The 17,546-nt window shown below is 40.7% G+C and overlaps 1 protein-coding gene across 4 annotated transcripts in view; it reads right to left on the reverse strand.

Moving 5' to 3' along the window:
* ST3GAL3 (ST3 beta-galactoside alpha-2,3-sialyltransferase 3) overlaps window positions 1-17,546 on the reverse strand; it is a 333,313-nt gene that overhangs the window by 219,171 nt on the left and 96,596 nt on the right. The gene's annotated exons all lie outside the window — the stretch shown is intronic.

A 17,546-nucleotide genomic window follows, 5' to 3' on the forward strand; every position in this document is an offset into this window, starting at 1 on the left:
TACATCATACAAAAAAAGGATCTGAATGCTGATCCTGTTTGGGCCAGGGACTGTCTCTTTCTGTGCATGCCTGCATTGGCTGACAGCCCTCACAAAATGTAGACACAGCCAGAATACACATTATTTAAAACAAATCATGAATAGTTAATAATAATGCCCCATTGCTGGGGGAGGTTGTTGAGGTATAAAATAATTTTACTTTATTTCTAATCTGAATTTGTCTAGCTCCAACTCCCAGCCACTAGATCTCGTTAGACCTCTGTTTGCTACACTGAAGAAGATTCTACAGTATAATCCAATTTCTGTTCCCCATGTAGGTACTTATCGAATGTGATCAAGTCATCCTGTGATAAACTGGGTTTTTGTAGGTCCCATTTGGGTATTTCTCCTTTAAAAGTCCTTACAATTAGGGGGACACTCGGTCTCTGAGTGTTTCAAGAGAGTCTATAGAGGCCTAGCTTGCTTATGAAGGTTAAATACAGCTAGACTCCAGGTCAGGGCTTATCTTCAACCCCACCGTGCTGCAATCAGCTTGGGCCTTCTCTGGTGGGCTCTTATAGGCAGCAGAGATTCACAAGTGATCTTCCTCCCAGCAGCTTTGTTGCAGGAATCAGCAAACTCTGAAGCACAGCAGTCTCCCTCCTGGTTGCCACCCCTTCCTGTGACAGTCTCCCTTTTAAGCTCATTTCCTCCCAGTGGAGAGGCTCTGCTCATATGCCTATTTAGTGTCAGCTGAGCCCAGAGGACCTCATTAACCTTTTCCTGGCTGGGATTAAGGTGTGCCCTATCACATGCTCCATCCGTCAAAATGGGAAGCAGTTCCTGGTTCAAAGTGTCCGCGTCTCCGACCTCCCTTGAAAAAACACGATCTTTACCTATAAGGTTGACGTGCCAGGTACCACTGCATTATATGTGGGTTCGAGTCCTTCACGGTATCCAACCAATGCCGGGGGCATGGTCAGTGATCAATGAGAAGGGATTACCCAGCAGGTAGTACTGAGAAAATCTACAAATCACTTCAATTGCCAGTGCTTGTTTTTGGATAATTGAAAAGGCCCTCTCCCCAGGGAGCAATCTTCTCCTTAAATACAGGACCGGGTGCTGCTCACCTGCAAAGTCCTGTGAAAGCACAGGGCCCTCTCCGATAGCTGAGGCATCTGTATCTGTATGGAATATAAATTCTTGCAAAAAGTCAAGATTAAAAACCATGGGCAACTGACAGGCGGGGCTTCAATGTGTTAAAAGCATCTTCACAATTCCCATCCCACTGGAGTTTTCTGGGGTTACTGTCTTTTTATAAGGTCTGTTAGAGGGCCATGAGTGAAGTGAAGTTAGAGATAAGCCTCTGGTATATCCCAGCAGGCCCAAGAACTGCCTCACTTGCCTTTTTGTTTGGAGGACAAGGCATATGGTTAGAGCTTGTACTTTATCAATTACTGGTTTTAAGAGACCGCCCCTATGCTATACCTCAGAAAGGCCATCTCTGGGGCACGGTCCACAGTGCCAGGACAGGCAGGAAGCCTGCCTTAGCACCTCCGCTGCGCCGCTGACCAGGAGCCGCCCGAGGTAAGCCCGCGCCCCAATCCCCTGCCCCAGCCCTGAGCCCCCCAAACCCGGAGCCCCCTCCTGCACTCCAAACCCCTCATCCCCAGACCCACCCCAGAGCCTGCACACCCACCCCAGAGCCCTGACCCCCTCCCACACCCTGAACCCCTCATTCCCAGCCCCATCTCCACATACCAACCCGCTGCCCCAGCCCTGAGCCCCTCCCAAACCCCTCATCCCCAGCTCCGTTGGGTCGCAGCATCAACAATTTTCTTCAACTGGGTCACCAGAAAAAAAAGTTTGAAAACCACTGCCCTAGGAGAGTAAAAATGGATTATTTGCTCCACTATCTTTCTGAGTTCCAAAGTTAAGCTGGCTGGTCTATAATTCCCTGGGGTGTCCTTATTTCCCTTTTCACAGATAGGTACTACACTTGCGCTTTTCCAGTCCTCTGGGATCTCTCCCGTCCTCCACAAGTTCTCAGAGATAATTGCTAATGGCTCAGAGATCTCTTCAGACAGTTCCTTAAGTATTGTAGGGCGTATTTTGCCAGGCTCTGACAACTTGAAAACATCTTGTCTAAGTAATTCTTAAGGACTTGGCTACACTTAAAAAGGCTGCAGCTGCGCCACTCTAGCGCTTCAGTGAAGACGCTACATAGGCCGATGGGAGGGCTTCTCCTGTCAGTGCAGGTAATCAACCTCCCCGAGAGGCTACAGAAGCCCTCCCATCAACACAGCGCTGTCTACCCCGGAGTTAGGTCAGTAGAACTGCACTGGTCAGGGATGTGGATTGTTCACAACATGTTACTAGTGTAGACCAAGGCGAACTCATTCTTTCCCTATTTTAGCCTCAGACCCTACCCCATTTACAGGGACGTTGACTATGCTCGTCATTTGCTCACTGCTAACCTTTTGGGTGAAAACTGAAACAAAAAAGGGCATTTAACATTTTGGCCATTGCTGCATTTTCTGCTATTGTCTTTCCTTCCTCATTGAGTAACGGGCCTACTCTGTCCTTGGTCTTCCTCTTGCTTCTGAGATATTTGTAAAATGTTTTCCTGTTATCCTTTACGCTCCTAGCTAGTTTAATCTTGTTTTGTGCCTTGCTCTTTCTAATTTTGTCCCTCTATGCTTGTGTTGTTTTTTCATATTCATCCTTTGTAATCTGACCTAGTTTCCACTTCTTGTAGGACTCTTTTTTGAGTTTCAGGTCATTGAAGATCTCCTGGTTAACCCTGGGTGATCACTTACCATACTTCCTGTCTTTCCTGCACGCTGGGATAGTTGGCTCTTGTGCCCTTAATAAAGTCTCTTCTTAAAACTTCCAATTCTCATGATGAATACATCTGATTCACACACACCCCCGCACCCCGCGCAAATACAGAACAAAAATACTTATGGAACACGTCTGGATTTTCTGCTTTATAACTGACAATTCTACCACTTACATCTAGTCAAGGAACAATACCATTGTTAGGATTCCTTTTGTTCCTAATATGATTTAAGAATTCCTTATTGTCCTTAACTCTTCCCTTATCAAATTTCTACAATTCCTCGCTTCTAATTTATATTCATGTCTATCAACTTCCCCTTTCTTCCATTCTTTTATAGCTGCTCTTGCTTCCCCTCTACACTAGTTTGGTTTTTTAACCAATACAGCCTTCTTCCTGGATTGTGGTACGTTGGACATTTAGTAAAGGGTTCTTGAATAATTCTCAATTATCATTCACATTTTTCTGTTTAAATTCTTCCTTCCACCTGATCTGGCTCATAATTGTTTTCAGATTTGTGAATGTGACCTTTTAAAGCGTCAAATACATATATTACTGGACTATATTCTGTAAATATGATCAAGTCACAATCACTGGTACCTAAGGAACCATTAATTTTTAATTCTGAGATAAATTCTTCTTTATCAGTCAAGAAGAGGTCTTATATAGAATTCCCCCAGGCTGGATGCAACACTTTTTGAGTTAGGAAATTTTCATCTACAATTTTCCCTTCTTTATGACAGATAAACTGAAGAGGCGAGGATGCTGAATCTTAAACAAAGACATGCTTTTCCTTAAGCACTGGGAGATAAATAGTGTGAAATACAAAACAAAAACATAAAACTTTTTTAAAAGTCTGTCTTAAAAATCCCTTGTCCTCTCAGCAGCTCAGCTTTCAGTCTTATCTCTTTAGACGAAACCATAATTTCACTAGTTCTTCAGTCACCACAGAAGTTTTTAGATTAGACACAAAATGCCATGGGTAGAGCCCTGCAAATCTGAAGATATCCGCTTTATATCCACAGACCCCGTTTGTGGATCATGGATTGGATGCGGATACAAAATCTGTATCCGCGCAGGGCTCTTTTAGTAAACTCGGGGGTCAGGATCTGACTTTTATCTCACTTTCAAAAGCTATATAAGATTTGAAGGTCAGAAGGGACCATTATGACAATGTCATCTGTCCATATGCATAACACAGGCCACAGAATTTCACCCAATAATTCCTTCATCAAGCCCATCATTTCTGGTTGAGCTATAGCATATGAGTGCCTTGCAGGCTTGCAGCCACTCAAACAATCAGCACTCCCTAAACATTTGCCTGCCCAGTAGCCACCAGTTCTGTCAGCATGACACAGCCTGGCGAGCATGCATCAATGTGACTGAAGCTGCAGCATGGGAAGAATGATTCCCAAATTCCACATGCTCTTACAGGCTCTGCACATGGCCAAGAGTGAGATTTGCTTAGATCAGCTGCACAGCTAGTTAGACAAGTCGTCTGCTCCAAGTAAGAGTTACTGAGCACTAGTGGACAGATACTTGATACAGAGTGGATAAAAATAAGTGGTTAAAAATAAAATAAAATACAATAAAATAATCTGGTTTTAAATTTAAATTAAACATAAGGTGGGTTTTTTAAAACAAACAATTAAAATTACATTTGAAATGACGACAACCTATGTTAAGGCTTAAACCTATCATCTATTTAAATCATTTAAATTAAATACAAAAAATAATATTATGCTGTACATGTCTGCTGCCAAGTTTTAAAGCAAGTCAAACCACTGATCTGGTGGAAGTCTCTGGCTAAGCACCTAGAACCAGAGTTTGCTGAAGTGCTAAACCAGCTTTTGACAGCAGTAGCCTCTTCTGCAGATGCAAAGAGTATATTTTCTTAATTTCAGTTTATTCAACATGCTCAGTTCAATGACTAGTTCATTCAAAAGTGAGAAACCAACTGGGAACTGAAAAAGCAGGGAAGCTTGTTTTCCTTTTTCATTCTATTAATAAAAACCTAAGTGTGAGAGGATGACATCTACTAGTTCTAAAATCTTGAAGGACACAGTGACCAGAAACAATCAGTTCAATTAATTAATTAATTACAGATAATACTTCCTTTGTTTATAAATCAGTTAGTTATAAACACAAAACATACTTTCATAACCTTTTATAGCCTTTTTTCTTATGTATCAAGTGTTTTATTTCACAGCAAAATTTAAAATTCTGTTTGTGTATTTTTAATTGAATTCCCACCCACAAAGCTTGACACAAATCACAAGTAAAAATATTATCTAGTAAATAAGAAATGCATCATTCACCATTTTCTAACATATTACAAATGTACAAATTAAGAATCTGAATAAAAGTAAGTTAAGCTACATAATTGCTCAAACAAATTTAAGAGAAGGGGGTTGAGATAATATAGATATAGTGTATCCCCCTGGTTAGCAACAACAACAACAACAACAAAAAAGCACCAAATTTAGTGTAAAGGCTAGATTTTAGTTGCAAACATGTTTTAATGGTTACCAACTAATGAGAATCAATCTTTCTTTAGGAAAATAACTAAAAAGTACAAATGCAAAACACGACTAAAATCAGTAATTTAAATCAAGGTTTCCTCCTTACTGATTTAAATTATGATTTAAACTGGTGATTCAAATGGTTTTGATTTAAATCAATCCAATCTGGATACAACACAGAATGTCCCTGACGGTACTGATACACCAACGATTATGAGCAATATGTGAACAAAACTCTAGCAGCCAGCAAGCTGTATGGTCACACTGAACTGATGCAGGGACAAGTAAGGCAGCCATTCTTTTATGCAACTGCTGTATCTGCACTGATTTCATCATTCAGTGAAGACACCAGTTTGTTGAATATTACCACTGCTCAGTCAATTCAGATGCCCTGTACAATATATGATTACCTGTGTCTCCATCGAGTCTTACTTCAGCCGCAAGGACTGAATGTAAGGTGGGGTAAAAGACAAAGAACATAGTGAACAATAGCAGTGTGCAATGGATGTAGCCAAATCCAGTTTTAGTTCACCTTTCTAAACTGTTGCTTCATCTTTTCAGTTAATATCTTTTACTGTAAAACAGTTTCTTTGTGAAGTCAGTTCCCAGCTTTTTTGTTCCTTTTACAGATTCTCTCTGAGGATTTTGAGAGACTGCCCTATCCCATCAGAAACCAAAGAAGCTGAAGTAATATCTTTTCATATCCTACACACACACAGAAGATGTTTTCAGCAGAAACAGATTTTAGTAATAGACTAACCCCCCAACAATCCATCCCCCTCCAAAAAAAAAAAAAAAAAAAAAAAAAAAAAAAAAAAATAAAAAAACAAATAATACAATAAAAAAAAAAATAAAAAAAAAAAAAAAAAAAAGACGTTCACTAACTAATATTGCATGCTGTTTTGGAAGTGGTCCTGAGAAATCACAAAACACTAACCATTAGTCTCAGAGGAGTTATAAGAGTTTAGTAATAAAGGTTTAACACAGCCAGGATGTCATATACCACTATAATAATATGCTCCACAAACCAAGCCATACTCAGAACACAGCAATATGCTGAGACGGCACTCTGGCACATCTCCTTAGAAAAAGTACAGGCTTTAGAAACTATACTGCTTTCTGCCAAATTGTGCATCATGAACATTGTTAGGACAGCAGTGTTTTTCATCCCATAACGTTGCTCTCCAGATAACCTGTCAGGCCCACTACAGAACCAGTGGGAGCTATTAAGAAGAATTCCCACATCCAAAACTTGATCACCAGAGACCGCCAGTGTCCAAAGCTTGATCACCAGGTATCTGAATTTGGGGTGGCATTTCCAATGACAACATTCATGAATCAGAAGTCTACTATTGCAGTCCAAGTGAGGCTTTAGAGTCACTTTTTCCACTTTGGAATCAGAAGATTGTACTGTAAGTGAAATGGTCTGTCATGCAAACGCAGACCTCCCATTTTCAATGGCACATTGATAAAGGATAAGATCACTATTTTTCACTAGTCACCAAAACCACTATTGCCTATTTGAGTTTAAGAGATAGTAGAGAAAATTCAAGAATTTAAATAGTTGGAGACACTATTAATCTCTTACTTGTTTAGTGACTTGAAGGTGTGTAGGGTTTCCCAACTCACTAGGTTTTGGTCTCCTGGTCCTTTCCAAAGCTCTGCAAAGGCCATGTCGTAGTGAAAACACAGGAGCAGTTTGAGCCATGTTAAAGAAAAACATTCCACCGTTCAGCATGGGAAGTGGAGGATGATTAGAGCTCACCACTTTGTACAGTAGATACATCACAGTGGATCCACTTGGCAGAAAGAACCAACAGTATCAGAACACTCCCCACCTCAGAAAGGAGAAAAGAAATGCCAGCCCAAGAGACAGCTTTGGCTGTAGAGAGGAGTTACCAGGCATTTGCTAAATTAATTATAGGTAGCAAAATGCGTTTACTTTTTTAATACTACTTTTCTAAAAAAGGAGCAATCCATCACAGGCAGGGTGGATAAAAATCAATGATTTAAAAAAAAAAAAATTAAAAATTGGATTTTTTTTTAAATCGGATTTTTTTGATAAAATGCTTTTTGAGGAAAACACTTACCTAAAGATAGTTTTAATTAAGATACATTATAGCTCAAAGATATCTAATCATGGAATAGGGATTATAAATTCTAATTCTATAGTATGAGACAATATATTCATGTAATGTTTAAGAAAAGTTTTGTAAATGAGTTCCAATAGTTCATGGATTAGGGACCCGATCTTATGGGGTTCCACAGGCGTCTATATAGATTATTTAGTTTAATCTTTCTATCTACCCACTGGGACTCAGTGCTCAGTCTAGAAGATACCATCAGAGATGCTTAGTTTTGCAGTTCTCAAACTGTGGATTTGTGTCTCCAGAGGTAACAGCAAAAATGTTTTTTAAATAAATAAATATAGAGGTGAGAAATAATAGACCTCAACTCTATTGTCCCTCTGCAAATTTGTGTACACACAGTCAATCCCTTACCTCTCTCTAAAAGTGCAAAGTTTCAAAAAGTTCAATGAATAGAAGATTGTTGGGGGCAGAATAGATCTGGACAAGGAGAGGAAGTCTGGAGATAAACATGAGAAGCGAGGGACAGATGCTTGTTTTGTTAAAATATTATATGTTTGCTGTTGAAGAAAAAAAATCCAGAATACTTAACGTTATTTTAGTTAAATAAAACAATTTAAATGTCTGTCTGGTGATGTTCTCCTCTTAATACAGCATGGCAAGAAAATCCTCCAAATATTAATGATTAACCTGTTGAATTGGAGATAGTTCACCTCCCAATGACTTCATAAATATCTGCTTCAATTACCTTTGGTAAATGAAATAACCAAACAATCATTCATTTTCTGATATGGCTGTAAAACTAATCTGAAAAGTTTTCAAAATAAATCACTGTTTAAAAATGTATAGTGTGTACCTTCTAAAAATGAAATCTACATCTCTCTCTGAGTTGTGAAGAATATGTAATAAAATTATAACAACCAACAAGAATGCACTTTTATGTAGAAAACCCTGATTAAATTGAGTCTTCCTGACTAGTGATTTAAATCATTATTTAAATCAATTTGATTTAAATCAAATCCACCCTGATTACAGGTGTATGAATCCTTGGATTGCATACTAAAAGCCCAACAGACTATAACAGCACCTTTGGAGTTCATGTCTACCATGTGAATTTAGATTAGACTTTTACAGAAACTGTTCTGACAAAAATGGCATAACAGACACAAGACTGCATCTGTGATCAATCCAGCTCTCAATTACACACATTATTACCTATCCACTAGTTCTGTAAAGAATGGTTAAAATGCCTGAGAAGGACCTTGTTATAGGACACAACAGGGGCAAATTTTATTGCCAAATCCAACCCCCAAGTTACAAGGTCTGTGAACAGGGTCCAAGATGAAAATACAATATTACCTTTTTTAAAAACACTGAACTGGACCAAAAATAATTTGCAAAAATACAAAATAAGGCCTCAGTCCTCAACTGGATCCCAAGTTTGGGGTGAGTATTAGTAAACATTCCTTGTACTAGCCAAATTCAGTCATCATATTGACTGCCTTAGAGTAGTTCCAATCAATGTACACACACGTGGGCTTCACAGAGAAAGTCTCAATCTTATTTATACAGCATCAGGAGTGCACACATCACAGATCTGAGCTGTTTCCTACCTCCAGTGAGTAACATATCCAGCCTAGAATGAATATAGGTGATTCTTCCCAATCAAAGGTAATGTGAGTAGAGCAGGAGTGGCTCAGTGTACCCCATCACTAGCCAAGAGACAGATTCTGCCCTAGTTGGGGAAGGGAAGCCAGCCAGCTGGGGACGCAGTTAAAATCAGACTGCATTGAAAGTACAGTAAGGGTCATTAGCTAAATAACTATGAGAAATAAGATACTAGGATTTTTTTAAATGCACTTTACATTCTATCTCGGAACTAACTCCCAGAACAAACTTGGTTCTGAAGAGTTTTGTTAGGGCACATCTGCAGTAACTCACTCTTCTAAGCGAGAGAGACAAGGTGGGTGAGGTATTATCTTTTATTGGAACACCTTCTGATGCAGCAGACGATTCCTCAGTTTTTCTGAAGTCCTTTTGCAGAGTTCTTTAGCATATTTAGAGGTGTAGACAGTGTTCAGAGGGTTATAGCTAGTGAGTCCTCTGGGGATGAAGTTTTGTTTCTTGCATTTGGTAAGGAAGTAGATGTTGCTGTTAAATGTGGCTTCCCTTTTTACATTGTGGAGTTTCCATTTCAGACAGCAAAATTCAGTATCTTCCATTGTTGTGGCCGTGTTGGTCCCAGGCTATGAGACCAACTCTGCAGAAGGACTTTAGAAAAAGTGAGGAACCATCTCCGACAACAGAAGTTGGTCCAATAAAAGATATTGCCTCACCCACCTTGTTTCTCTCAGAGCCTGGAGCCAACACGTCTACAACAACTCTTCTAAATTAGACCCCTATACACCCCTAGCTTTCCCAAGCACCCAAAGATTTATGGCTAGTTATGAAAAAATAACCCTAAACATTTCAGCAAAAGCAGCTCTCTCTGAATTTGGGGCGGGAAGAAATAAAGCATACCTGTGGCTATTAAACTTATTTCTAGTCACTTTAATGTACAGGATTTAACAGTTTTACATCAGATATAGAGAGGTAGCTGGCTGAGAGTCACTTCTGACTGCAGAAGTTGGGGGGTGCATGGCCCCTTTGGGGGGCATGTATGGCTTCCCCAGGTGTCCTATTTTTCCTGTTAAACACAGACTAGAACAGGAATTAATCCATTTAACGATTCTCAGGCCATGTCTACACAGGAACACTCAGGAAAGTTAAGGCAAATCAAGTGAAGGTGTGAATTTTATGCTCCTTATTTACTGATGATCCTACTTTCACGTTAGCATCGCTTTTCCTCCTGGTCTTTTCATTAAAGCTCTTTATATTCACTTCACTCCCTTTGGCAGCATTAATTCATTTTACTTTTGTTGTCCTTTTTCTGAGCAAGGTAAGATAGCACTGTGTTAAGAACACTATTGGCTGCAGAAACCTTATCTACAGCAGAGCTTCCACCTCTGCTAACCAAAATGGAGCTGCAGAGTGTTACCAAGGTTAATTTTTGCTTTAAAAATAAATAAATAAATAAATAAAATAAAAACTTTGGGCATTTACTTGAATGTCATTTATATATCACTTTACCCATTATCCGTGAGGTTTATTGGAACTAAGTCTAAGATTTTACTCATCAATATTTTCTCAATTTACACACGTGCACACACGCGCGCGCACACACACACACACACACACAGTTAAAAAATACAAAAAGTACTCCCATGCATAAGCACTGCAAGAAATTAAAACCTTAAGCACATTTTCACAGCTGAGTTATTACAACATTTTCAATATCATGAGCACAAGAGTGAATATCTATAACACACCGCATATACCACACACACAAACTTCTGACTGCAGATGTGCATGGTGACGTGAAACATGGGGACTGCAAGCTGTTGGCAAGTGAACCATGTGAATGAAGCCTTGGGCAAGTAGTGTCTCCAACTGACAGGAGAACTGAGCCCAAAGTTCATTCTTATTCCCTTTACAAGAGGAAAAAAGTCACTTTAGAATCCCACAACAGGAAACATCTGATTGTAAAAACCATTTCCAATAAATTCCGGATTTTCTACTTTAATAAACCGCCTCAAAATGAGGTTCCATTCCATACTTACTGTGTTTCTGTTTCATTAAATTGGAATACCTGCTCCGGGTACCACATGGCCACCTCCACATTGGGAAACAGACATGGGATTGGGGGAGGGAGGTTTGCAAGTTCTGGCTCAGATAGAAACATGTTTCTGCTCAACACCAACCCAAGTTTCCAAAACAAAATTTCCATTTTTTAAAAGGACAGGGCTGGGGGAAGTTATGAATCTACAGAAAACCAAAATCTTCAATTCTGCGAATAGTGAGGCTTTAACGGCTATTATCCAGGATGGGTAAGGAATGTGTCTCTAGCCTCTGTTTGTCAGAGGATGGAGATGGATGGCAGGAGAGAGATCACTTGATCTTATCTGCTAGGTTCACTCCCTCTGGGACACCTGGCATTGGTCACCGTCGGTAGACAGGATACTGGACTGGATGGACCTTTGGTCTGACCTAGTATGGCTATTCTTATGTTCTTATCCCATTAAACCATACAGCAAATGTATGGCCAAAAACAATCGTATAAATCCATTAGAAAAAATTCAAAATAATGTACAGCTAAATAACCCAAAACAAGTCAGAGCCCCTTAGACTCAAAACAAGATTCCCCTAAAACTACCAAAAAGTATTGAGAAACCTCTTACTGATTTTTAGTGGGAGTCCTAATCTTCTGCTACATTTCCCATTCCCTGCACTTCCAGCAGTTTAAGACCTCTTAAGAGATGATGGCTCCGTTTTTTGGCACACACAGGCTGCAAGTTCCAAGACAATTCCAACAGTCATGTGACTTGATTTCAGAGTGACTGCTTCCCACTTGAGACAAGAATGGGGAAAGAGAAAGGTTTATATCTTCACTCTCATGGAGAAACAGAGTTCTTCCTCTCCTGTGTGTGTTCACCAGGTCCTTTGCTCTTGAGCATCCTTCTTCTGCCCAAAACCCATTGCCCATCAGTTATTTTTCATGCTTTGCTGTTGGTAAGAATTTAGGCAGCCAACAGGATATCAGACTGTGTTTCACCAGGGAGTATTTCAGACAAGGACACAGGATTTACTTTAGCATATATTCTCCAAATTATACATACATCTATCAACTAATGCAATTTCCACAGCAACTTAGCATTAAAGCATCTCTCAGTATAGCCTCTCCATAGAGCACAACCATGATAAAGCAACAGAAAACAGCCTCCATTACGTTCATAGCATCAAAATGTAAGCGTTCAGTTGTGCAATCAGATTGAGAATGAATTTTCCCCATCACTTGCCCTCTAGTTGCCTCCCTTGTTATTTCATTCTTTGCACAGAGAACTGCCATAGTTGATGAGGCCAGTGGTACTTCTAACCCAGTATCTGGTGTCTGATGGTGCCAAGTGCCAGATGCTTCAGAGGAAGGAGCAACAAACCCCACACTGGGGAAAGGTATTTCCTAACCTGAGGCAGCTAGAGGCTTAAAGTTCCCATAGTGCTCATTACTGTGAAAGATTAAAAAAGGGGGAAATTTCTCCCAGACCCAAGTGACAATCCACTTATCCCTTGCAGAATGGAGAATTGAAACGCCCATATAATTTTATCCAAGCTAGCCTCTCTATGGATGCTATGCTTATTCATATAAGCATCACAGTTTTAAACTTACAAAGCTAGGAAGGCAGTGTGGACCAATGCATCTAGGGTACCAAACAAGGACATCTAGATTCCCCCCCCAAGTTACGATATTGACTTACTGCGTGAGTCACTTACTTGGCCAAGTCACTCAACCTCACTATGTCACGTTTCCTCATATACAAAATGTGCACACTCACACCTCTGGAAAGAACTAATGTTTCTGAATGAAAACCGCTGTGTCAGCCTAATTTCGATACCTGGGAAGCTACTTGAGCAAGGTATAAAACATTCAATTTGAAAATACCTGGAGAATGAAGGGGTAATCACTAGCAGTCAGCATGGATTTACTAAGAACAAATTATGCCAAACCAGTTTGATTTCCTTCTCTGACAGGTTAACTGATTTGGTGGATTGGGGGAATGCGGTGGACATAATATACCTGGACATCAGCAAGGCTTTTGACACAGTCACACATGACATTCTGATAAATAAGCTTGGGAATTGGAGGCTCGGCAGAACTACCGTTAAGTGGATACATAACTGGTTAAACAACTGCAAACAAAGAGTAACTATTAATGGGATGTCGTCAAATTGGAGGGAGGTCTCAAGTGGTGTTCCACAGGGATCTGTTCTGGGTCGGTGGTGTTTAACAGCTTTATTAATGACCTGGATGTAGGAATAGAGAGCTTACTGATCAAATTTGCAGAGGACACAAAGCTGGGTTGGGGGGAGGGGCGGGTTGCCAGTACTTTGGAGGATAGAGCTAAAATTCAGAAGGATCTTGATAAATTGGAGAACTGAGCTATAGACAACCAAATGAAATTCAGCAAAGACAAATGTAAGATGCTACCCTTAGGAAAGAAAAACCTAATGCACAAATACAGAATGGGGGAGAGCTGGCTTGGCAGCAGCACTGCTAAGAAATATCTGGGAGTTGTGGTGGATCACAACCTCAACATGAGTCATCAATGTGATGTTGTTGCCAAAAAAAAGGGGGGGGGAATGCAATTTTAGGTTACATTAACAGATGTATCGAGCATGCAAGTCATGGGAGGTGATAGTACCGCTCTACTCAGCGCTGGTTAGGCCTCAGGCAGATTATTGTGTCCAATTTTGGTCACCAATGTATAGAAAGGATGTAGAGAAACTGGAAAGGCTCCAGAGGTGAGCGACAAAGATGATCAAAAGAATGGAATGCAAGCTACAGGAGCAAAGGCTGAAGGAACTGAGTATATTTAGTTTGCAAAAGAGATTAGGAGGGGACCTGACAGTGGCCTTCAAATACTTGAAAGGCTGCCATAAAAAAGATGGAGAAAAGTTGTTCTCTCTTGCCTCAGAGGACAGGAAAAGAGGCAACTGGTCCAAACTACAGCATAGCAAATTTAGATTAAATCTAAGGACAAACTTCCTAACTCTAAGAACAATAGAACAATGAGACAAACTGCCTAAGGAGGTTGTGGAAGCTCCTTCACTGGAGGTTTTTCAAAAGAAGGCTGGATAGTCATCTGTCTTGGATGCTTTTGACACAACAAATCCTGCATCTTGGTAGGGGGTTAGACTAGATTACCTTTGATGTCCCTTCTAACCCTATGGTTCCATGACTCTATGATTCTATTACTTACCTCAATAGTATCAAGTAGCACTGAGTTCCACGGGTTAATTATCGGCTGAAAAGTATTTCTTTTTCTCAATGCTGAATGTTACCTTTTAATTTAATCAAGCCTCTCTCGCTGTTATATTATGGGAGAGGTGATCAATCTCCCTTTTCGCTGCACTACTACAAAGCCTCCCCCATCCTTATGTTTACTGATGTCGTGTTTGGCCATTCTCCACCAGGCCATTCATGAACAAATAGTGTGTTTGCAAAGCAAAGTACAATATTCATATTCCAAACACTGCTGCATGCTCAGCGTGCTTAAAGCATTTTAAAATGATTTCTTTTATCCAGCAGTAACCACAATGGAAGCCTTTAGTTTTCATGCTCCAGCTGGCAAAGGTTTCAGAAGGATTTTATTGACAGTTCCGGAACAGACACTCAGTAACAGGGAAGTTTGACGTGATTTAATCTCAAGACTAATATTAATATGGAGTTATGTAACCTTCCCAACTCAGTGGTATACGAAGCTGTGTGAGAGACCATAATGTGACACTTCATTTATCAGCGTTCCTGTGTTTGGAGCTCCTCCGAGACACAGCTCAGGTCATTGCCCTGTAGTTCCCAGAATCTTCCACAGGCTTCTCTTTCTACTTCCCGCTTTAGAAATTGCCTAAGATGTATTCTGCTTTTTGTTGCAAGGCACATTTAAAAAACAAAAAAATCTCAACATTTGAAGTACAAGTTCTCTTGGTATCAGCACAGGAATGCCATGATATGGCACAGTTGCCTGGTGTTTGTTGAAAAATAGGGAAAATGGTCCCCTTCCTACAGTTGCTGCAGGTGGAATCAGGGAACCGCAAGACACCAGTTAAGTACCGCTGTACAAAAGTGGCCCACGTATAGCCCTTCACAACTTGGACAGGAGCCCTGTACCGGGCTCACTCTTGTATCCAGTTTTCACATAAGCACAGACTGTACAGCAACAGACCATACACACACCAGGTTCTGATTGCTTCTACTGCACAAGGTAGTCAACCAGAGGTGAAAGACAGGGCACGCACAAAGTGCAATTTCACCCCAAAAGAACAGTGAAAAAAATTATTTACTGAGTGCCAACAGCATGCTCGGCCCTAAATGCTTTTGTCTTACAGTCCAGAAAAGCCTCCATGAATTCCACAGCAAATCAGTAACATAAAATTTCTTGTTGCTTATTCTCAGATCCAGAGTTTCAGTAAAAGTGTATTAAAAGCTGGCTGATTTCTTAAGATTGGATAGCCCTAGCTTTGAAGAGCACAAATGGCCAGATCTTCCCCTAGACGAACAACAGGTTAGGATCCAGAGCCATCGAAACAATGTTGAGAGCTCCAGATAGCTTGCAGGGAAGTAGGATCTGAGCCCAGCCTGCTGTCCAGAGATGACAGGTGAGACTCCAGCTGGTCCTGCTTCTAATCCCGTGGGGAATCCCAATCATCACCCTTACTAGAAGGAACATCTGCATACATATGAGGGCAGTCTCACTGAGGCTATAGGTGTCCTCAGGTATCTCAGGAATTGTGGAGGAAGATGAGCTTGACTGTACCACTCCCCTGGAAGACTCACCCTCCAGAAGGTGAAGCCCATACAAGCTAGTATGGCCAAAGGTATGGGGCTTGCCAGGGTGCTGGAGAAGCTCAAGGTGGGGTAAGCTTGGCTTCCAGAAGCCCCATTTTAAAGGGCAGAGGAGAGACAGGCTTACTCCTCAGTCAAGAGGAGAAAGATCAAGAGTGTAGTGTGGGATGGAGAGGCTCTTGAATCCCAGAAGACTTTCCCCTTAATGGCAGAAAGAAAACTTTTGATCAATCCCACCCAGATATTAAAAAAACCTGATCTCCTTAAAGTGCTTAGTTATCTTAAAAGTTCAAATGTTCTGATATTTCATTTCTGATTAGGCCTCATTTTCCAGAAAACCAAATAGCAGTATTCTGGAGGAGCTGGTAAAGGCTCCACAGTTAAGGTTAAGTTCTATTTTGTATTTGACGTAGAGTCAGCCCATTTGTTACATATGAAAAATACAGCGTATCGCCCCCAAACGTATAGCACTTACTTTTTAAGTAGAGAATAAGTTTTCTGAGACTTTACAAGTAAATCCATTACTTAGCTTATGAGTTAAAATTAATTTTAAAACAAGTCCTTTAAGAAATTCAGCATCTTTTTCAGTCTTTTCTTTGTCCTGAATGACTTTAATAATAAAGACAAAACACCACAAACTCTTGACACTTTCCATGGATTTAACATTAATTGAAACCTTGTACGTAGTCTGTCTTTGAAGAAATTACATCATAGTTAAACTAAGGCCATGTATACATGTCAAACTTCGGTCAGTACAGATTACATAGGTGTACAGCCACCGAAGTGTGTATAGTGCTCTGGTGCGTGCATAGTTGGCTACTTGCATTGGCGCTGCATGTGGTTGAGCCGATATGAAGTGCAATGCACCATAGGTAGGTAACCCCAGTGTGCCATGTCGCCCGGAGCAATGTCTTTTGGGACATTTTCGCAATGTTTTCTGGGATACTAACAATTCACCCAGGGGTTTCTGTGAGCTAGGGGTCAAGTACCCAGCATGCAACTTTCTCCATACCATAATACATTCCACATCCCATAATTTTTGCACCATTTTTTAAAAATTTCCACAAACCTGCACAGTGGCTTTCTGGCTCTGGCATCTCTGCCAGAAGCATGGAGCTCACAGAGTTCAGCACTGTTATCATGAACGCTGCGAATACAGGACACACAATTCTCCTGTGTTTGCAGACCTTCAGGAAGCACTGCAACAGCTGAGATCACAATGAGGAAGATGAGGGTATCTTCAAGGATAATTTGTTGATGGATGTAGCAAAATAAATAAATTCTAGGCTGCTTGTGGCATTCACAGAGCAGCTGCAGACAGCAGAGTGTCACTTTTGGTCCCAATGCAGGTTTGGGATGACAAGCAGTGACTGCAGAACTGTTGAGTGCGAAAAGCCACATTTCTGGATCTGTATGCCAAGCTCGCCCCAGCCTTCCAGCACAGGGACACCAGAAAGAGACTAGCATTGATAGAGAATCGAGTGGCAATCACACTCTGGAAACTTGCAATGCCAGATTGTTATCAGTCAGTGGGAAATCATTTTGGAGTTAGAAAATCCATGAGGGGGAGCCACTGTCATGCGAGTGTATAGGGCCATTGTCTCCTGCCACACAGGACTGACTCTTGGCAATGTGCAAGAAATAGTGGATGGATTTGTGACCATGGGGTTCCTGAACTGTGG

This window comes from Terrapene carolina, unplaced genomic scaffold, assembly GCF_002925995.2.
Source record: "Terrapene carolina triunguis isolate 2854851 unplaced genomic scaffold, T_m_triunguis-2.0 Scaffold110, whole genome shotgun sequence".
Taxonomy (NCBI): Eukaryota; Metazoa; Chordata; order Testudines; family Emydidae; genus Terrapene; species Terrapene triunguis.